Genomic DNA, 23294 nt, shown 5'->3' with positions numbered 1-23294 from the left:
GAGAGGACCACTGCTTAATATATTCAATACAAGTTGAATAAAATGAACGCACATGTTCCTTAAAACTTGACATACAAACAAACCCATTTTCCTCCAGACTTTTCAGTTTCGACTGCACTATAAGAGGCAAAAAAGGCAGTTATATCTGTCAACTAATTTTTGTTTAAGTTCTGTGCGAATTTAAGTATGTGCTCTACGACTGGCAACAAAGAGAGCCACCTAGTTTTGCTATAAGAAAGAAGCTTTGAGAACTGTATCTCCACGAAGTCACAAAATATATGTAAAAATATGAGTATATTTTGTGCACCACACTTTCTATGCAAATCGGTAAACAGTCCATCGCAGTTTGTACTCAATTATTCACTATATATGCAGAACAACCTACACCTACAATTGGTTTGTTTAAGCATTCCTGAACAATACTGTAAACATTTTTTTTAACCTTTTCTTGCTGCTCCTCCAAAGTTGCAGTTGGTGTTGTCAGCGCATAATCCAACAACTTTAGTTTCAATGTTGTATTCATTTAATGTGTTCAGGATATACGAAGACACAATATCGGACGTTTCACCACACTGATCTTGAAAATCCAGAACTTTAACGTGCACTCCGCTCAAAGGAAGGAAGTAGCGCACCAACAATGGAAACAATTTCGTAGCTTTATGGTTCGACGAATCTGTGTAAACTGTAATGTAATTTACCTGATCCAACTCTTTCTGAAGCTCTGCAATTGCATAGGGGCTTATCACATTTGTCACGATCGCTTCACATTTTGTTCTTGCACAAGCATATTGTGGTTCGAAGCACTTCTTAACAAATTTCGAACTACAGTCTGTAGAACGAAACGATTGATTATGTTGCACTGTATGAAATGCAAAACACGCTTCTGCTGCTGCCAATTTTTGTTCTTTAGGCCCAAAATTCTTGTTTCGAAAAAATGTAGAAAGAGTAGCACTAGATGCAGCAGCAGCGTCGGCAGATTTGTGTTTTGCCGTTTGCAGATGTCGTGTTATTTCAGACCTTCCACTGTTTGCAATTGAAAACTTACCCGAACATTTTTCACAGTGAACATCACTGTCGCCTTTGCCTCTCTTAAGAAATGGATAAAGAGATTTCAGTTCTGAATTAAATGCACATTTCATCCTAGGAGGCATCATCACCCGACAGTGTTGAAATACAAGACGTGCACTTCAGGAACGAGACTTCCACTCTACGCACCCCGCAACAACTGGACAGATCGGCGCCACCTGACCCTTTTGTTCGCAACTGTCTACAACCTGATCTCTGCCGTGGTAACTACGCATTGTTCTAACCGGATGTTCATTCTCTCCAGTCCGACCACAACAGAAAAGTATGTACTGCATAAACTGTTGACATGGAAAAAACAAAAGAAAATATAAATAGAAAATAAATATTTGGACATTTGGACTTCGGAGACCGGAGTAGAAATCAGGACATTTCGCAGGACATATATGAAAGAAAGGACATATCTTAATTTTATACATGGCTTCGCATTCTGCAGGACAGCCCATCAAAAAAAAAGGACTGTACTGAGAAAATCAGTACGGATGGTCACCCTAGTTGCAATGGATACGACAGCGCTCCTAGCGGCATTGATGTCAATTATCGTTTTCCGGGGCACGTCGCAAAGGAAGGCGTGGCCTACACCCACCTACGCTACAGTGAAGGTCACATGCTAGCAGAGAGAAAAGGGAAAAGTGCAATGGATTTGAGTGCTGATTCGGGGCTAGCTCCGTTGCGACGCGTTCGATCTCGCGCGTTGTTCTGTAGTATTTTGGTGGCTTTCATTCGCTATGTTTGAGTGAGGTTGGCAGGGTTGATGTTCGAACACAAATTGATGAAGGACATAGGCTGTCAATTACAAGACACAATGAATTTGTCCGAAAAAATTGGCATATATTAAATAGAATTATCGATTGCTTAAAATTCTGTGGTCGACATGAACTTGCTCTACGAGGACATAATGAAAGAGAACAATCTTTAAACAGAGGCATCTTCCCAGATTTATTATCCCTTCATAGAAGAGGGAAAACAAAAGAGGGAACTTCGTGTTCTTTATTGTAGTGAAGAGTTGAAAAACATAAACTCTATCAGTAGATTGCATTCATTTTATATTTAAAATTATTTAGAAGGTACCTTTTCAGAAACAGTATAAATGACAAACATAGTTTTAATAACTCCAGTGGCAACAGCTGAATCTGAACGATGTTTCAGCACATTGAAGCATATTAAAACCTGCTTAAGAAATGCAATGGGACAAGACAGACCAAATGCCTTGGCACTTGCTTACAATAGAGATAGAATACATTTCAAACATAGAGGGCTTCAACGAAAAAGTAATAACAAAATTTGCTGAGCAGAAGAACAGGAGTTAACGTTCGTAGAAAGGTATGTTTCACAACAATACCTGTTTCTTTTGTAATCATGTGAATTGTCATTATATTTTAAATTCTTTAAAAAAATAAGTCCAGTTTTGTAGTTTAGAAGAAGATAAATACCCGTTTTTTTGTAATTCATGTAATTTGTCATTACATTTTAAATTCTTTCAAAAAAGTAAGTCCAGTTTTGTAGTCTAGAAGAAAAAATACCTTTTTTTTGTAATTCATGTGAATTGTCATTATATTTTAAATTCTTTAAAAAATAAGCTCCGGCCAAATTTGAGGCCAGATTTTTTGCTTCCCTCTGAGAGGGGTGAATTTCCCTGCCAGGTAATGACAGAAGAGCTCATTCGTCGCCCAATGAACCAATCCGCCCCTACCACTCCCATAAAAAAAATACATGCTCTTTTAACTCACATATTCACGTTTTGTATTCTGTTTAGGTGTATGCTAAACATGACTGCCACCCCCCCCCCAAGCGGGCGGTTTTCTCTTGAAGTAGCAGCAAACAAACTGGAGTAGGAAAGCGATGTTGCCAAATTGAAGAAGAGATAAAGAGGAAAAGCAGAAGGAAATGGTAAAGAAATAGAAAGAGAAACAAAATTAATGAATATGGAAAGAGAAAAGAAATACAGATAAAGATTAAAAAGAAGGTGTTTAAGGGTATTAAGGGGAGAGAAATATCCAACTATTACATATTAGGCCTTATTTCTGGGGGGGATTCTGAATTAAAGGTGGGGGGACAGTATCCAACTCTAGGTCTTACATTATGGCTGATATTTTAGTTAGAGGGGGATTGAACATTAAATTGAGGGATGTATCCAATTCTTGTGTATTACTATTGTCTTAGACTGTTGCGGAAATTCTGGTGTAGAGACTGAGAATTAATTTTTTTGGAGGAGGCAATGCTGTCTAAAATTAGCATGGAAATTTTGGTGGTAGGATTGAGTATTAAATTTAAAGGAGGAAATAGGAAGCTCTTGATAAAGTGTTAAATCTTAGATTGTCGAGAGATTTCTGTAGTGGAGAGAGAGAGTTCGAACATTAAATTTTGGAGACTGTATTTAGCGATATTGCATCTACACGTTTTCGACCCCAAACGTGCCAAAAGAGAAGCTGGAAAAGACTAAATATCTCGGGATCTTAAGAAAGTATTGACACCCCATTAAATTAATATTCTTGAAAGCCTGCAAAGAAATGGATGTAAACATTTTCTTGTTCGCTTCACTCGCAATCATGTGTTGCGAGAATGAGTGTTTGGCGCTTTACTGAGGTGAATGTGAAGTTTTATACTATAGCTGCATTACAAGACATAAACGATATTCTCGATATTCATTAATAACATCACTTCTTAAAATATAATGCTTAGTGTTGGTATACTGCTTAATGTAACTTAATGTAATGTAACGCATTTCTAACTTGTCACAGGAAAATTTTAAATTTGCAGTGAAGATAAAATCCAAGTAATTATTGTTATGGATTTTACTAAAATAATTATATTTACCGCAGGAAAACGGAGGGTGGGGGTGAGTTCTTTGAAAGAGGAACCCTGTTATATTATCGCCATGAGGTTAAGAATTTCTAGCTAGGGTTCTGTAATGTCTCGTGAAACAAATTGAATCTGCCATGCGGCTGGAGCATATTATTTGGTTTGCCAAGGTTTAAATATTTTATATTTTATATTTATCTTAAGTTGTGTAACAATTTGTGTTAAATACTCAAATTGAGTTTTATAAACCCACTCAAAAATACTATTTATATGCATATTTACATATTTTAATTTACTACATTTAACCAATCAATGTGCTAGCTTTAAGTTTTTCGAAAATTGAACAATCAAAAAATATGGACAATGTAACATGGTATTTCATTCAAATAGACATCAACTATTACACTGTTTACGGAGGGGACAACACTGGGAATATAGGCGGCCGGGCGTGATGCTTGAGTTTCGTGATCATGATCCATGTAGAGGAAGATCTCGAACTCAAGATACTGAACGTTTTTTATGTAAGGAGGGGCAGATCAAGTATAGTGTTCGGTAGACACGCTGTCGTAATTAAATACTTTGTGGGGATTACGATATGGTTTGAGGGAGCGAATGATGTTTTTTTGGGGGGGACGCGCGACATGATTTTTTGGGGGAATGCGCCATTGGCTTTGGGGAGGATGGGCACCTCTGCTCTCCATGAAGGAAATAATATCCTGCAGTTTTGTCTTCATACTTGGGATTTTTACTAGCAGCCGTGAGTGATAACTTGCATTATGCAAAGTCTAAGAAAAAACAAAAAGCACAACACTATAACAAAGCAACAAAACAGCACCATAACACAACAAAGAAATAACACAACACAACTAGTTAAAAAAAAATCAACCCCACACGTGTTTATGGCGCAAAAATAACGAGAGGCGCCTTGCAACTACAAGAAATGTAAAGAAAATGTGGCAACAACGTCTGAGTGCACGCGCTTATCTGGAGCGGTTTGGTTATTGTTAGCTATTCTTGCCAGTGTTAAGTTTCATGAAAGGGTTGCCGATGGGGACATAATAAACGCGCGGACTTAACCCCGTTAATTTTCTTCTTGTCTGTAAACATATGTACTTTAGTTATTTTACTTCTCTTTTCCACCTCTTCGCCTTAATCGCGATTATGGATGAGAGGAGGGAACAGAACATGCATGGCCTCCCTGGTGACGTAGTGGTAACGTCCCGGGGTCCAGGGTTCGATACCCGGTGCCGGTGGAGGCACATTGTGGTTTGGATTCCGATTAGCCCATCTGTGGACTTAAATCAAGAACTATGAAAAAACTCATAACATACATTCCTTTCGAACCCAGTATTCTTGTTTTCGCTGCGTGTTATGCTAACCAGTGGCGTGCCCAAGGAGGGGTTGGTGGGGGTTATAACCCCCCCTTTGGCCCAGTATTCCTAAAAAAAGAACGTCAAAGTTAGGAAAATATGACAAAATGAGGGCTAACTACGAAGAGAAAGTATACATAACCCCTCCCTTTTGAAAATCCTGGGCACGCCACTGATGCTAACCCTTACACCACAGAAGTTACGTAGCTATTTTCACAATGCACAAGAGAACACTACAAAAATCATCTTAATTAATTAGTTCAAAAAGTTACATAAAAGGAAATCATTTGCTACATGTGCTTTTATTCATTCTAATCTGTTCAGGAATTATATAGCCTGTGTAAATGCACATGAATCATGACATACCGAAAATTACACTATTCTTTGAAATGAACAAGTCAAAGTGAAAGATATGAAAATGTCATGAAGAAACATGTGGAAAGAAAGCTTTTTTTACGTTTTAAGAAATAAGTTATCGCTCAAATTTCTTTACAGGTATTGTTAAATACCAATTGTTGACAAAGCTTGCGGGCAAAAGAACAATAAACTGCGCGCTTTGTTGTTCGTTTCTTTATTCATGCGTTTGTTTTGGGTCCGAAAGTTCTCCGCAGAGTCCAGTACGAAGCCAAAACAGCATTCATGCAGACGGTTGATCGTTTGTTACCACCAACATTTGTGCCAATCGCTTTGATAAGAGGGTGACTCGAGTTAGCCGGTAAACTCAGTATCCAGACGTCATTCTTCCCTGTAAGATCGGTGTTCAGGGTGTGATCTAAAGTTACTCCGAAGCCAGGAAACAATGGAACAAAGCAGGTGAGTACTTAATATGACGTTATTATACCATAGCTATTAACGAATAGTATAAAAGCATTAACCGCCTTGACATAATTCGTTCATTGTCGTGTGATGCAGAAATTTGGCGTTTTCGATGTCCACTCCGGTTTTGCTCGAGCCTGCGCAGTATTTCTGATGACCTGTTACTGTTAATACAACCACGGACCACATGCCCATTTCTGTCCCAAAATCCATGTTTTACACGTAGAATGTTCAATGTACATGTATCGGCGAGGGGTGGGGGAACGTTCCTAAGGGCAGCGGTAGCTACGTTATTGGAGATTTGAATCTTTGTGCAACATTTAAGATGGCTTATGCGGAAAATTGACTGAGCGTGTTAGCGGTGTGTGCAACGGATTCGAACCCGTTTACATCACTTTACACCACATAGAGATCAGACATTTTTATCCCATCACAAGTGAATCTATAATCAGGAAATATAATGCTGGTTGTTTAAGTTGATTTCAATCTCCGATGACGTAATGGGAACTGGGCTTACAGTTTAGAAGTGAATCCGTTCCGGACCAATGACATGTGCTCTCGTTGGGGGGATGAAACACAAAACTTCCCTATCGTAAGTCTCTAGATTCGTGTTAATTAAATCTGGGTCGTTTTTTGCATGCCGTATATCAGCCCGTAACCGGAGCGGGGGGGGGGGGGGTAACCATTGATTTGTATTTTTGTTATTTCACGTCGCTTTTCTGTCTTGTTTGGATAATCGCGAATATGAGGAGGAGTGCTGATTAGATAAAATCGATGAAGGGACACTCGCAAAGAACACCCGTGTCCGGGCCGGGACTCGAACACGGGAATTTCGGTGGCGAGATCGAAAAGTCGAGCACTTTGCGTGTTCTGCCACCGAGCCGGTGGATATGAGTTGAACAGAGGCCGTAGGAAGTTTATGTTATCAGAAAATATAAAACATTGTTGCGAACCAACAATTCAAATCAAACAATGGCGTATACACAATGGTGCTTGCCGTAGGAAGTTTATGTTATCAGAAAATATAAAACATTGTTGCGAACCAACAATTCAAATCAAACAATGGCGAAGCTGCTGGCTGCGAGAACCTTATGTCGCGAAATAAACTTGTGGAATCTCCAAGACGCAGGCCAATTTAGTCGTACATGTTTTGAATTGAATTAAACTTCTGAATATAGCTAGCTATGCTTACGCATATCGGAAATGGGGGGTAACACATGAAATTAAAAAATAATAAATGCTTACAAAATAGCCCGTGTAGCGTAGCTAAAGGGCTCTTTTGTCATTGACAAAACCACGCGACTTCGAAGAAAGATCAGGGGTGCCCAAACTACGGCCGGCGGGCCACATCCGACCAACATTTTTTTATAGCCCGCTTAAATACTAATTAACCTAATAATATTATAATATATATATATTATCTTTAGCGTAAGTAAAATGTGTACGACCAATCGCTCAAGATTGTTTCTGACCCTGCACATGAAAAGTTTGGTCGCCCTTGCGTTAAACAATAAAAAAGGTGTTTTGCAACAATAACTAAATTATGACACCTAAAGTTCTACTAGTGTGAAACTTGTAAGTTAACAGGACCGTTTTCGACTCTATAGTCTAAGACAGTGTTTCCCAGTAGGATGCTGCTACCGACATTTGGCTCTCGGAAAGTTATGAAGTAGGGTCGCGAGAAGATATTATGATAATGTAACACGATACTTATTTAATCTTTGATTAGTGGCAACGTTATGTCAAGTTTAGCATTGAAATGGTTTGTTATTTTAGTGGAACCGGGACATGAAGGCAGTGGTAAGGAGACAGGGTTCCACGCATTTTCGATCTAGGCTATAGTTGGAGGTAATGTGATCAGCAACACGCTCCGGCCGCCTTTACCCCCAAGGGATGCCCTCAAGTACCTAGTCCCAGAGCCACCTATGGGGAATCATTGAAAATTTCCACGCCGGGAATCGAACCTGGGTCCCCCGCGTGGCAGTCAGACCGCGGCTCTTGCATTTTTTAAAAAATAATAGTTTTATGGTACAAAAATAGTTGGGAACGACGCTGATCTAAAATCTCGAAAGCAAAAATATGGAGAAATATTGAATGTGCTAGGTTCGATTCAAGTGAGTAGTTAATTCAGCTCGTCTGCTTCCGCCAACAGTTCCAAATTAGCCTCTGTGCATAAAGTGCATTGTTACGTTTTAAAATAAAGGCAATGCCTTGATACTTCTCCCAAGCCAACACAATGAATTTTGCAATGAATGTTAAATCTTTTTTCTCTTGTACTGATACGAAGGAATTTTTAATCTGTTTCTTCACAAAATGAAGTGAACTTCTTTGTTCAAGTAGAACTGATTTTTCTATCCCTTACCCTTACCGCTATTTTCCAGCACCTGCCGCAACCTAGTGTGTGTGAGGGGTTGGGGGATTAGCTACTGTGAACTCGTGTTGTGTCACTCCAGAAGTTACATTTCCACATACTCTTTCACTAGCATGAGAAGCTTTGTTACCACCGAGACTGCTCAGGGTAGTAACAGCGGTGTTGCCAATTCTTAACGATAGCGAGAATGCGTTGAAAAGGCTACGCACATTTGGATCTGGCTAGAAACGCACATGAATTTCAGACTCAGCAGCGGTATATCTAAAATTTTCCATCTGTGTGGTGTAAGTTCCTGTTGGGGGGAGGGGTGTAAGAGTGAATTTTCAGCCAACATGACCATAAATTGGGCGTTTGTGAAAAGCTTTGGTAGGGTGTTGACATTTTTGTAGGTTTATTGCGTGTATGTGTAAATTGCTGAAGCTCACCCCATCAACGTAACACGTGACAATGTAACGCTAAGGGAAGCCACGGGGGAGGGGGGGAAGCTGTCCCCAGTTTTAGACAGAATAATTTTACTATTAATATAGAATCGTATCACGTCAAGAATGTTGTTACATCATTCACGAGAAGGTTAGGCAAGTCACATTTGTTATTCTTAGCGTCTCTTATTTGTTACGTGGTGCGGTTCATCCACGTCCACGCATTATTATTTGCACTGAACGATCCTCCCTAATTGCATGGGAGAGTTCCCAGAATTCCATACGTTCTGATTCCTAGAAAATCTCACCCGTCAAAAATCATTGAGGATTCCATAATAAGGGGAATAAAGATTGAGGCAAATTATTTTCATTTAGCCCGCGATCGGTCGCGCTCACTCGAGTCCCGCCATCGGTCGCTGGTGAGCGCGGCGCTCACCCTTGCTTTTCAGGCATATTTAACCGTATTTTATTTTTTTAAAATTTATTATTTGTACTTTTAATGATCTGTTTATTATAATCCTCCTTATTCATTACATTTTTGTTTTAAAATGTTTTATTTGTTTTCAAACAGCGTAGTATATACTTCGTCAAAGCCAACAAGTCTCACCGTTAACAAAAAGAGCATGTTCCTCTGAGGTAGTTCCATCTGATCTTCATAAATATGATATAATATAAAATCACTGCGACACTTTTAGAATTTTCTATTCACGACAAGAACATGTAGGTACGAAAACTCGCTAGAAACAGGAGACCTATTGACTAAATAATGCACAAATGTAAATAAAAAAATATATATATAACGTAATTGGTTGCGTTAGAGCTCTGCGCTCACTCTGACAACACTATTTCCACAACAATGGTCTCTCTAATAATGCCGTTTACGTCATCTCATAAAAATGTGATCAGTTCGCTCGTGAAACTCTAAAAGTCAGCTAGAGAGCACCACAGGCCAATATTTTAAATACTGTTAAAATGGCACTTCATTAAAATTGAAAGTGAGCGCGGCGCTCACCAGCGACCGATCGAGGGTTAGAAACCGACTTACCTTTATTTTTTTTTAAAGCCATCAAATAAAAGATGCCAAATAATGTACCAAGTGACAGCGTCACTTACGAATCGGATCCAACGTAGTTCCACAGTGCAAGAGACTGTGGTACGCCTATAGACAGACAACCCGCACTGAAAATGCGCAGGATTGCATGCATGCAAGGATGTGACGCACTATGGAAACGTTTACAATCGAGAATCATCTCAGCCCCGGACTGTATCCAAGGTTACGCTTCACGTTTTCGTGTGCAATGAGTTGTTAGCGGTAAAGTTAATGTATTGCTTGAATGTGAAGCGACGGTACCACAGTGTTGCAATATGCAGATATTAAACACATTAAGAATGTTTGTCATAGCCTGTGGAAAAGAAGATGCGGTATCCACTAGCACCGTCAAATGATTGAACTTGAAGTTACAAAGTCATTGACCGCGGCTGAAGAAACTCATAGAGTGATTTACTAAACTTCATCAAATTGCATTGCAGGGTGTATTATTTGCATTGCATTTTGTGTTTATATTGTAACATATTGAAACAGAAAAAATCTTATAGCTCGTTTTAAACATTTGGCAATGGTTTTATTGCCACGTTATGTATGTTATTGCTACTTATGTAGCTATCCTTCAGTATATTAATTTTATCTGAAGCCAAAATCTTAACTAGAATTCCTGTGTCATATCCCCCCCCCCACTTCCAATACTAGTAGAAATATATTATCTTGGGCTTATATTAATTGACTCCCGAAAACAGTACATATTACTTTCACTGGAGATATATAGAGATTTTATATCTTACCTTGTTTGCTAAGCATTCCAAAAAACTGAAGATTTTTACATGTATAAAACAGCTTTCGTTTATTTCAAAACTATGAAGAATTTTTATTGTGGAATTCCAAAGGATTTTCAAAAATACTGAATAAGGCCTTCCGCGGAATGCAATTCCCAGAAGGCTCTCAGTCAAATCGTGAGAGATTGCTAGTCTATCATGCGTATAAATCAGTACAGGAAGGATTTTATGTATGTGAATTTTCCCATACTAGACCAAATTCCATCTTTATCTCATAAATATGCAAACTTTAAAAATACCCAGTACTAATGAAAGGACACCTACCAACCCTGGGGTCTAGATATTCGCAAATCAGTGCGAAACTATGCTCTCTGGATAAAACACGAATGTTATGGATTAAAATATATGATAAAATATGCATTCACCGTCCATATTTTTTCGTCGCGATTAATATAGGGCTGAAATAGCGGGATGTACGAAGATATCGAAATTTTTTCGTGTTACAACCGCTACACGTGTTTCACATGTAGCGATGAATCTTGTTGAAATAATGGTCTTCGGAGAGAAAAAGAGGCTCCCGCAGGATTTTTTTCCCGAGGGAAGCAGCAGTGTTTAAAGTGTGGGAAACGTGGGGGATGCTATCCCCCAGTTAAAAATATTCTTACAAAGCATCCCCTCGCTAGGATAATTTGCATAGGATTCTCCCCGCCAACTGCATTTTCTCCATGTTCATCCACACAAACATCCTCCACCTTTCTCCAAACTGGACAATGCATCCTTTGCTCTTCTCCCAGCTAGGCATTTCCACTTCGACCACTGGGGGGCAGAGTAAGATTTTTATATCTTGCCCTTTGGTCGTAAGACCTACATTTGTCCTTTTATTATTTTACAAATCATAAAACTGAAATTGAATTGGTATTGCTTTCAAGTTCAGAGTTCAAGTGGATTCGACTTGCTTCCTTTCCATAAACACCTTTCACTTTGTTGATGAACAGATTACTTTGTCAATATGTTCTTTTTCTCGATGCACAGATATCAAACGGAGACCACTTCATTTGCTGTATTTCATGGCACCCTTTATATGTTTTCACGCTGCAATTTCCCCACTCCAATTATGTGAACTTTTTGCTGATATATCAGGGGCGGCAAGTACCCCCTCTGCTGGCGCCCATGGTTAGAAACCTACTGTTATGTTATTTATCATTGCAGAACCCCAGAAACTCCAGCAACTGGCAAAGAAAACCAAAGGGAAGAGCCTCAACGGCCTGTTATACGAGTTTCTCTTCCTCTGGCACTGGTTGCACCCTTCTTGAAGAAGAAGCCGGAGACCAACCCAACCCCGAAGAAGCCAGATCCTCCAGCCAAGAAGCCAATGCGATTCTAACCAATAGATGGTGAGTACGGACAAATTTAAAAGATATCTTTTTTTTCTCATATCTAGCCTTTTCGGGGAATAGCACTTAATTCAAAACATGCAAATTTTCTGCAGACAGTTTTTTTCTGTGTATTATATTAATAGCAACAATTACATACATGATTCACATGTTGAATCATCACTGTTTAGAATATTTACACATGCCCAATATAAAATTATAATATTTTCTATACTTGATTCAGTGTGACTTAAATGAAAGCAACAGGAAATCGCGTTTTTTGACTTATGTGCCTTTTCCCGAACAACGGCTTTTTTGAAAACAGTTCTTTTTCAGTGGCTGTTTTTTTGTTCGTTTTATCCACAAGTGTTTGAAATCAATGAAAATACAATACTTGGCTGCATGTTTCTTGTTCCACAGCTATCATTTATCTATCTACCACACTCGTATCTAAATTCTAGGATGTTCGGGAAAAATCACTGAAGTCAAAAATGCAATTTTGATTTGATTTTTGTTATAAATGCAATTTTACAGCAGACAGGTTTTTTAGGTATATTCTTATGATAGTAAACATTACAGACATCACGTTTACAATCTTTACACATACCCAATATAAAATTATAATATTTTCTTTACTTGATTCAGTATGACATCTGAAAGCAGCATTAAATCGCAGTTTGCGACTTTTGTACCTTTCCCGAACACCCTAGATTTTAAATTCAACTTTCGACATGAAATCCATAGTTAGACATAAGGAGTAGTTGTAAAAATCTGGCTTTTGAATGGATCGTTTTTCATATTCCTGTAGAATTATTAAATATGTACACTTCTTCAAGAGTTACCTGACCGCCCTGAAATATTTCGAAGTCCAGAAATCGTTAATGTGGCAGCATAGCTTCTTGAGCGCCAGCAGAGATTATTAACTTCACTAAAGGTCCCTTTACTAGTCGAAAAATACAGTGGCGAAAAATTTACATTCGTGAGTATAACATGAAGTCAGAAGCTACATTCCAACATTTTAATGGAGAACAGAAAAATGATGCATTCTATGCTTTAAAAGATTCACTAATCATGAGCCCAGTATTAGCCAGATACATCACTCCCTTCGTATTCACGATTTACATATACACGAAGAGTAGCGAAATCGCTTTAGGGGAGATCATCGCTCACGAAGATCCACAAGGAAATGTCAAGCCCATTGCATATGTCAGCAGGATACTAATAGATAAGGAAAGGGAACAGGATATGAACATGTTAAGACTTTCTGGCATCATTTTTACTTTAAAAGCTTTTCGGCAGTACATCCTATTCAAAAGATTTATATTACACACTGATTCCAAATGTATTCAAAGTATACGACAATCAACTACCGTAAAAGGCCGCCTGTGACGTTTTTCACAATTTCTGTCCGACTACGATTTCATTATTCAACATCTAAAGAGATCAAACTAGTGCCTCGGACGCCGTTAGTCGTAACACGAGGGTCCGGAACAAGATGGATTTTAAAAAAAAATAACTGATTTAAATTACTTTAAATTAATAATTTGTAGAATAATATACATAATGATTTTGTAGATATCAGAATCACTTTTGGTGAAAGTACATTAATCTTGTAATCATTTAATAGTGTTTATTAGGTTCTAAGAAAGGAAAATAAGATGTACTGATGGGTTGAAGCTCATACGAAAGGAAATGTAATATGTAAACTTTAAGTCAGTCTGTGTAAAGGGGTTGGGCGAACCCAATCACGAACCTTTGATCAGGGTGGCGACAGACCTGGAAAACCTGGAAAACCGGGAAAAGTCAGGGAATTTGAGGTGTCAAAAAAAGTATGGGAAATGTCAGGGAATTTCGTCTTGATTGACTTCGAACAGTCTTTTGACGAAAATTGTTATAACTCGGGCACTATGGGAGCAATCTACTTCGGATAACTTTTGTTTTGCAGCTAAAACATCAGCGCATGCAACGGTGTACAATTTACAACACCGGACCGAGGAAGGGGGCTTGGGGGGGCACGTCCCCCGAATTTCAATGGAAAAAACAAAAATCTGGAGTTTGCCCCCTCTTCTCCCGCTATTTTGGGGAGAAGGCGCAAACTTTAGTATTCTTTTCAAAGAATGGACATTTCTCAACAGATGAAACATGTTTTATGTTCTTGGGTGCCATACAAGTTGAATAATAAGCCAAAATGTGATTATTATTTTTTTTACGAAATGTATAAGTAATTTACATTTTTGGAGGAAAATTGTTATAACTCGGGCACTAAGGGAGCAATCTACTTCGGATAAGTTTTGTTTTGCAGCTAAAACATCAGAGCATGCAGCGGTGTATAATTCAGAACGCCGAACCAAGTAAAGGGGGTTTGGGGGGAGCGACTACCGAATTTCAATGAAAAAAAAACAACAAAAATATGGAGTTTACCCACTATTCTCCCGTTATTTGGAAAGAAGGTGCGAACTTTAGTATTCTTTTCGAAGAATGGACATTTCTCAAGAGAATGAAACATGTTTCATGTTCTTTGGTGCCATACAAGTTGAATAATATGCCAAAATCTGATTTTTCTTTTTTTACGAAAAATAGGTAATATGCATGTTTGGAGGAAAATTGTTATAACTTGGGTACTATGGGGGCAATCTACTTCGGATAAGTTTTGGTTTGCAGCTAAAACATCATAGCATGCAACTGTGTACAATTCAGAACACCGAACCGAAGAAGGGGGGTTTGGGGGCGCAACTACCGAATTTCAATGAAAAAAAAAATAATCTGGAGTTTACCTCCTCTTCTCCCGCTATTTTGGGGAGAAGGCGCAAACCTTAGTATTCTCTTCAAAGAATCGACGTTTCCAAAGAGATTGAAACATGTTTCATGTTCTTTGGTGCCATACAAGTTGAATAATATGCCAAAATGTGATTTTTCTTTTTTTACGAGAAATAGGTAATTTGCATGTTTGGAGGAAAATTATTATAACTCGGGTACTATGGGGGCAATCTACTTCGGATAAGTTTTGGTTTGCAGCTAAAACATCATAGCATGCAACCGTGTACAATTCAGAACACCGAACCGAAGAAGGGGGGGTTTGGGGGCGCAACTACCGAATTTCAATGAAAAAAAAAATCTGGAGTTTACCTCCTCTTCTCCCTCTCTTTTGGGGAGAAGGCGCAAACCTTAGTATTCTCTTCAAAGAATGGACGTTTCCAAAGAGATTGAAATATGTTTCATGTTCTTTGGTGCCATACAAGTTGAATAATATGCCAAAATGTGATTTTTCTTTTTTTTACGAAAAATAGGTAATTTGCATTTTTGGAGGACAATTGTTATAACTCTGGCACTACGGGAGCAATCTACTTCGGATATGTTTTGTTTTGCAGATAAAACATCAGAGCATGCAACAGTGTACAATTCAGAACGCCGAACCGAGGAAGGGGGTTGGGGGTGGTGCAACCCCCGAATTTCAATGGAAAAGACAAATATCGGGAGTTTGCTACATTCTTTTCAAAGAAGGGACATTTCTCAAGAGAATAAAACACATGTTTCATGTTCTCGGGTGCCATACAAGTTGAATAATATGCCAAAATGTGAAACTGTTTTTTACGAAAAATAGGTAATTTGCATTTTTGGAGGAAAATTGTTATAACTTGGGCACTATGGGAGCAATCTACTTCGGATAAGTTTTGTTTTGCAGCTAAAACATCAGAGCATGCAACGGTGTACAATTCAGAATGTCGAACCGAGGAAAGGGGGTTTGGGGGGAGCGACTACCGAGTTTCAATGAAAAAAAAACAACAAAAAAAAACATCTGGAGTTTACCCCCTCTTCTCCCACTATTTGGGAAGACGGTGGGAACTTTAGTATTCTTTTCAAAGAATGGATATTTCTCAAGAGAATGAAACATGTTTCATGTTCTTTGGTGCCATACAAGTTGAATTATGAGCCAAAATGTGAAAGAAACTCTGTTCGGAAATGTGGCATGGATATGTTGCGGAGGGGGGGGGGGGGGGCGGAGAGCTTGGCCATCAATATGAATTTCCCAGGCTTGCTCCAGACCTGTGTCAGTTTTTCCACCCAAACATAAGAGTATGAAGGTCCAAAACGCACATTCATTTCGTAATCAGCACCATGATACCATATGGTATCATCGGACCAGTACGACCTTACCCTGATGATACCATAATGGTTGGTATCATTGGAGGAGTAAAGGTTAAGCCTCTAAATATTATGTGGTGAAAAATGCATTGAATTATCATTTTTTCTTGTCCGTATGGGAGTAGTAAGGGAACTTGTCAACAGATGGAGGGGATAAGAGCCGGTGGCGCCGTCCGATAGTTGTCAGACGTCGTAGTTAGGCATTTTGTTGGGCAAACTGAAGGAACATGGAAACAAATATGTTCCATTGATACATACGATTTTTGTCGAATATCACCACCCGACAAAGTATCTCACTACACCATGCGACAGAAATTGCATGGACTGAAACATCCAAAAAAAATCGCATGCATAAACAAGAAGAGCTTTAGACTGCAAATATGCTGCTGGAATTTTATTACTCTTCTGGCTCACTTCACATTATTTAATGTAGCAGTGCTTACGAAGGTTTTCTTTCATCATCCTGACGCATTACTGGTTTCGCACAAGTTAACATACGTTTACAATGACATTGCACTATTCTTACATATCAAGAAGAACCCAACCAAATGGGATATATATTGAATACTATCACGAAAAAGTTAAACATAAATCTACATTGGTGAACGTTATAAAAATTGGCAAGTGCATGCTCCCAACATCAAATTTACTGCAACACTAGTATTGAAATGAAATTAATGCCACTCTCTGTCCTGTCTGTTTAATCTCGTGAGAGATGGTCTTAAATTTCTCACTGAGTGAAGTTAATGTCCAATATTATGAAATAAAATACTAATAATAAATACGTAAATATTTTAATATCATATTTACTCGAATCATTCACTCATAACAGCAAATCACTTCCTTCAAGAATTGACTTTTCTCTGCCAGCCCTGCTAAATTTTCACTTTCCATCTACTGATTTATACGAGGGGTGGCCAGAAAGTAATTTCCAATTAGTAGGTACATTGATTTTTTGCAAACGCCAAAACCGTTAAAAATGGTAATTGCTGCGAAATTATGTTTAGGAATGTGCAGTGATGTCTAGACACATTTTTCGCCCGTTCGAAATATCGAAATAATGCGAATTTGGCAAAAAATGCGAATTGTAGGCATTTTTAGCGATTTTTTTAAAAGAAATGTCCTAAAACCATGAAATCCAACATCCTTGTCTTTTCTAGGCCATGTTTGTGTACAAAGAACATTCAAGTTTTCCAACATTTTACTCAAGAGTAAACTATAGAGTTATACGTACGTGAAATGATTCCGACAGCCACATTAAATCATATATTTCCCACGATTTTTTCAACTTCTATCAAAACCATTTGCATCACAGAGCAAAGTGGCAAGGTTATAACAGGAGATTGAGTGCTTATCTACCGTCACACGGGAGCCACATCTTCGTATTTGTCGCACGAGATATGTTTTGAATTACCACGCTAAGTGCGTTCTATCGGCATTTCTCGATTGAGTAATAATGGAGCTCAGTCGTTAGGGCATCTGACTACTATGCGAGAGACCCAGGTTCGATCCCCAGCGGGGGAGAACCGGGATGTTTTCCACCTATTCAAACTGCTCCGGCGCCCACCCAGCATCATACGAAGCTGGTACCTTGAGGAAACTTTGAGGGATAAAGGCAGCCAAGAGTGTGGTGCTGATCACATCATCCCCACGTTCAGCCGTGATCAAGAAAGTGTGGGGCCCTAACCCCACACCAAAATTTCATTATCTAAAATCCTTCCCTTAAAATTAATAAAGGGGTATGGAAAATAACTTTCAAGATATCAAACTCTCGCGAAGAGGCATAAGCCATGTGACTTACAATTTGAAACAGTAGTTTAAAAACACCATGAAGGTATAATTTCAGATATTTGCCAGAAAATGCGCTAAAATGAAAATGTGAATTTTGGGAAAAATTTTCGGCATAATCACCACCGTTGTTCTGGCATGTGTCGCACCATGGCACTAAATTTTGTATGCCCATGGTATATGTGTGTGACACCAAAGAGTGGAACAATCTCTACCGCAATGTAGCTGTCAAATCCTTGCCTTGCCAGAAACCTCTTCAGTTAAACAAAGAGATGAAAGTAGGTACATTCAAGGCCAGGGCTGTACAGGGAGTGGTCCAAGTTCTCTCACCTGAAGTGATGCAAAGGGCCCGTGTGTACTCAGCTCTATGGGGTTGTGCACATTCGATTGGCCTTCCGTGAATTGTCTGCACCATCATCTGACCATCCTATCACTCACGACGTCCGGTCTGCACAACTCTCACGATTGCTCTGTGCCAAATTCTGAGTGTGCAATGTAGGCTACATCGCAGTCGGTGGGAGACTGTATGAGAGCTGCAATCTTTAACCTAGAACTGTCCTAAACCGGCTACATTGCAACTGTACCAGATTACAGCTACATGCCACTTCTTCCTGCCTGTATGTGTGTGTCGCTCTCTGACCACTAGTGCTGCGTATAGGTACCATTGGAGCTTTTCCAGGATGCCCCTCGTATATGAACTTTCAGAAGCTTTTATTATTAGTGTGTTCCTGTTTTAATGTGTTGGTTAGCTAAATCAGGTACCTATACAATGCAATTCTATAAATTCCTTGATATCCCATCGATAATGTAAGGAAATATGACACTTTCTTTTGTTTGATTCAGTTGAAAACTTATATGCAAGAGTTAAGTTGTTTGTTTTACGGAGAAGAGAGAAGTAACTTTATGCATTGAAAAATGAGTCCGCACTCATAGTTTTTGCAAGCAGAGGGTTCCAAACCTCAGTGGAAATATCAACATATAATACCGAGAATGTATAAGGAGACTGATAAATTACAAATTGTATTTCTTAATCAGTCACTCTTATCTCATTTAGTCGTAACTTTACAATAAGCAAGTATGTTATTTTAAACTTACTGCATATGACAAAATTCCATAATCCTTCCTTAGCTTGTGAATTGTAATAATTTTCCAAATTCACTATTTTGCAGTTTGAATTCAAGTCATAGAGAATAGAGAAATTAAGTCAATTTCATAGAAGATAATATTCATACTTAGCAAAACCATATGTGGATCTGTATGAGTTTATTATTTCCATTTGTAAAAACATCAATTTAGTTTAGTTTGTAATTGTCAGGGAAAAATGTAAATTTTGTCCTGGAAAACCTGGAAAAGTCAGGGAATTTCATTTCTGCTTGTTTGTAGCCACCCTGTTGATGGACCAACGGAGTGTCGCTCCACGACCCAGCCGAGGAACCACGAAACAAAGCAGATACAGTGGTGACGCTTTGGTTATATATCAGTGTTTAGATATCTTGAACTTGCTCATGCTATTCCTCTCGTAGCCAAACAGTTAAGTCGGCGAACGGCCTAACGGAACAGTACGAACAGAGAGAGGCATTATTACGAATAGTTTAGGTGAAATGTATTGAACAATACAAATAACTATACAATGCGTAAATATTTCTCAGAAGCTGCAGCGAAAATGTATTCGTAACACGAAGAAATGGTAGCTTGCACAATCATTTACAAGTACAAAGGCTTTGTTATATTTCCAAGAAATACGTAGATCGTTGGTGTTCACTGGCGTACGAAGAGGGAGCTGATGGGGCTACAGCCCTCTCCGAAATATTCAGAAAATCAACATTTTCAATTAAAAGCAGTGAAGAACTCGGGAGAATCCAGAGTGGTAAATGTAAACTTCCCTTATAATGACCCCCTTTGCCATTTTTAAGAGTGGAAAGTTTCTAATATAAGAAATATTTTATTGTGTATGCCGCCTCCTGGAAAGCATGCAGGGTTTGAGAAGCATCGGGTTCTCATAAGTTTGAAAATCTCATAAATCCTCCCTTACATGTATCATGATACTAATGCACGTCAACAATGCATCCTTACTATTTTAAATCTGTTATTTACTGATTTCAATATTTCAATAAGCAAATATATAACAATAGCAAATTTAATAATAATAATAATAACACGACAAATAATTGGACGGGTTCGGGCCCCACGCCGTTGAAAGCAGCAATGTACCATCCACGTATACAATTTCAGCCCCTCCCGAAAGAATATCCTGCGTACGCCAGTGTTGGTGTTAGGTTAGTTGGTACTGAGAGAATCAATTTTGATTAGATGTGAAAGATCAAATACAGTAGAGTCTAGATAATCCGATGTTCCGTATAATCCCAGGCAAAAGAAATCGGAGTTTTCTGCTGGTAAGTGCTCAGATAAGTGGAAGGTGTGAACAGAAACTATGCAGCGACCTTAATCAAAAGGCACTTGATCATTCCTTTAAAGTGTACGTTCAGTATTTGACTATTGTTTTCCTAACATAATCGTGAGCAAATGTAAGTACAATATTCACAATATTACTGCAGATACCTTTTTCACATACTGTAGTTTTTTGTTATATTTTTTTTCTTTCTCCTCTCCCCATTTCCTATACGTTATTGCGTACAGTGCGAAGTTTTTTGGGGGGGCCAGGGGATGCTGATTCAACGTAGTCTCGGTCCCGTCCACCTCGAATTATCAGGACTCTACTTTTAAACGCTCATGCCCTTTCCAGAATTCGAACCCAGAACCATCAGAGGCGAGATAATGAGTACAGTACTCAACGTGCTTGGTCACCGAGACTATAATTAGCTTTCAATGAACCAATAAACGCAAAATTTCACAGATATGGAACAACAATCAGGCATGTTCTCTGTCACGTGTTTCTTCCAAACGGAAGTTTCGATGTGTAGAAAAGATTCCAAATGTCCACAAAAGGTACAACTAATATCACAGTTATCGTCATTATTCTCTAAACTATGAATGACGTTTTTCCATATTTACATTTCTGTCACCATAAACGTTAGTTACAACGGTCTTCGTGTAACTGCCTCAATTCTTCAACGTAATTTACTTGTTGCAAGTTTTACTTTTCGTATTGTGAAGAGAGTCTAAACGGAAATCAAACCAAAAATCGAATTTCGGTGTAAAACGTTGAAGCATACTTTTGTGCAATTTTGTAACATGTAGAGATGAATAATTAACATTTTGAGACGTCGTACGAAAATTCGATCTATGTTACATCTTTACAGTATATTATATTTTTGTGTGTTTCCTACATTTAGAGCTGAAGTGCAGCATGTTGTGATAATGCAACAATGACTACAGACTTATATTACTTATATTAAAGCTTTTCTTTAATTCAATTTGCTGCATGATTATTATATATCTATTCCTATTCCACAGGTCCTCGCCAAGTAACTATTTCCAAAATTCATGGCTTTAAAGAATCAGGGATCTTCAGTATTGCAATCACTAGAATATCACTACAACCTTTACGGAACACCTTTCACATGATAAATCAAAATATATAACAAGTAAATAAATGTTTTTTAAAATTATTTTTCCATCACTAAGATTTTGTGAAGTCAAAATGTAAGAAGTTAATAAATGTGTTTTTTATATCATTCTATCATGAATATTTTGTGTATTCAAAGTGTGAGAAGTAAATAAATGCTTTTTTTTAAAATATCATTCTTTTATTGAGATTGTGTAATCCAGACCATAGAACATTTAATACTTCTCTGAATGCCAGTATGTATATACATGCTTAGTATTGGTGATTGTGGAGAACTCATTGCCATACCCTCTTGTTGTGGAAGTACAGTATGTCGTAAATGTACGACTTGACAGATTAAAAGGTGCATCATTTGCAGTTTATGCACGTTAACGTGTTATTGAAATCAAAATATGTGTGTCAATTGACACGTTTTGGGTTCTGCGTGTCAATAAAGCAAAGCGCAACGATAAGGAACGAGCCAAGTAGCTTGTACTCACTTGGATATTCACCAGAACCGAAAACTAACAAGACAATTCTGATTCTGCACTGTTTTATTTTCTGGTTTGTAATGAAGTGTTACATGTGATATTAACGTGGTAGTCTTCTTAGTAATTCAGTAGCAACAGGCTCTGGTGTACGCAGAGGAGGAGCTGATGGGGCTACAGCACCCCCTCCCCCCGAAATTTCCAGAAAATCAAATTTTACAAATGAGATTGTGAAGAACTCCGGAAAAACCAAAGTGGTAAATGCAAACTCCCCAAAAATGACTCCTGATTTCCATTTCAGTCTTTAAAAACGAAGGTTTAAAATGGTATTTATGAAATATTTAATAGTGTATCCCACCCTTCCTAGAACGCAGCTATGTGATATCCACTTTTACAATTCCAGCCCTCTACGAGAAACAATACTGCGTACTCTAGTGGCTATATGTGATAGAGTAAATCCGTTTGCTTACTGGCGTACGTAGGGGGGAGCTGATGGAGCTACAGACCCTTTCCGAAATGAATTTGAATTTGAATTTAAAATTGTGGGTGCGTCAGCACTAAGGCTATTTTACACCCGTCACATTATACGGGTCCAGCCCCTTATCGTTACAAGATCGAAATTCTTGCAAATTTTTAAAAAAAACATCAATGTTATTTCCTTAGGTTTTTATAGTTCACATTAAAATATTTCATAGCTTGAGGGGGAGAGCATGGCTCTCCTTAGGTACGGCCTTACCTGATAAAGACACGGAGAATCAACAAATGTGTCTTATATTTACGTCACCTTGTCCACTTAAACAATACGTTTATCTGTGACTTGTCTTATTTTTTAGTCAAGGATATGACTCATCGTACTAAACTCAAACACCTGCTTGGTGTATTGTCTGACGTTAGCGCGGAATAGTTTTTTTTACCGTTTTAATACACTACATTTAACGTAACAACGAAAGGATTTAGCCTGACCCAGGCCCATACCCAAGGGGGGCAGGAGGGCCATGGACCTCCCCCTCGAGCCATGACAAATTTTAATTTGAACGTATAAAAACCTACAAAAATTACGTTGATGGTTTTTCAAATTTTGCATGAATTTCGATTTTGTCCTTGCACAAATTAATAGGTTGTTTCTGGACAGAGGCAGGCTCTAGAAGTATGCAGTCTGCAATATTGGGCTATTTTAGTTCTATAACCATCGATGCAAGGCTATCAGACGTACCGATATAGTCGGGACAGTCCATTCCTTTTCGTCTTGGCTCGGTCACAAATGTTTCACATAATTAGAATAGAGGGGAATTTTCTATACTCTTTA

The 23294-nt window shown here is 38.4% G+C and overlaps 1 long non-coding RNA gene across 1 annotated transcript; it reads left to right on the top strand.

Annotated features, from left to right (window-relative positions):
- Positions 1–5988: 5988 nt before the first annotated feature.
- LOC145984371 (uncharacterized) lies at positions 5989–21495 on the top strand. The gene is made up of 3 exons (XR_014441300.1): positions 5989–6068; positions 11901–12085; positions 21410–21495. It is a non-coding gene; the product is annotated as an uncharacterized LOC145984371 (long non-coding RNA).
- Positions 21496–23294: the final 1799 nt, after the last annotated feature.

This window comes from Lepisma saccharinum, chromosome 2 (genome assembly GCF_977018435.1).
Source record: "Lepisma saccharinum chromosome 2, izLepSacc3.1, whole genome shotgun sequence".
In the NCBI taxonomy this organism is placed as follows: Eukaryota; Metazoa; Arthropoda; class Insecta; order Zygentoma; family Lepismatidae; genus Lepisma; species Lepisma saccharinum.
This window is presented reverse-complemented; position numbering and strand designations above follow the sequence as displayed.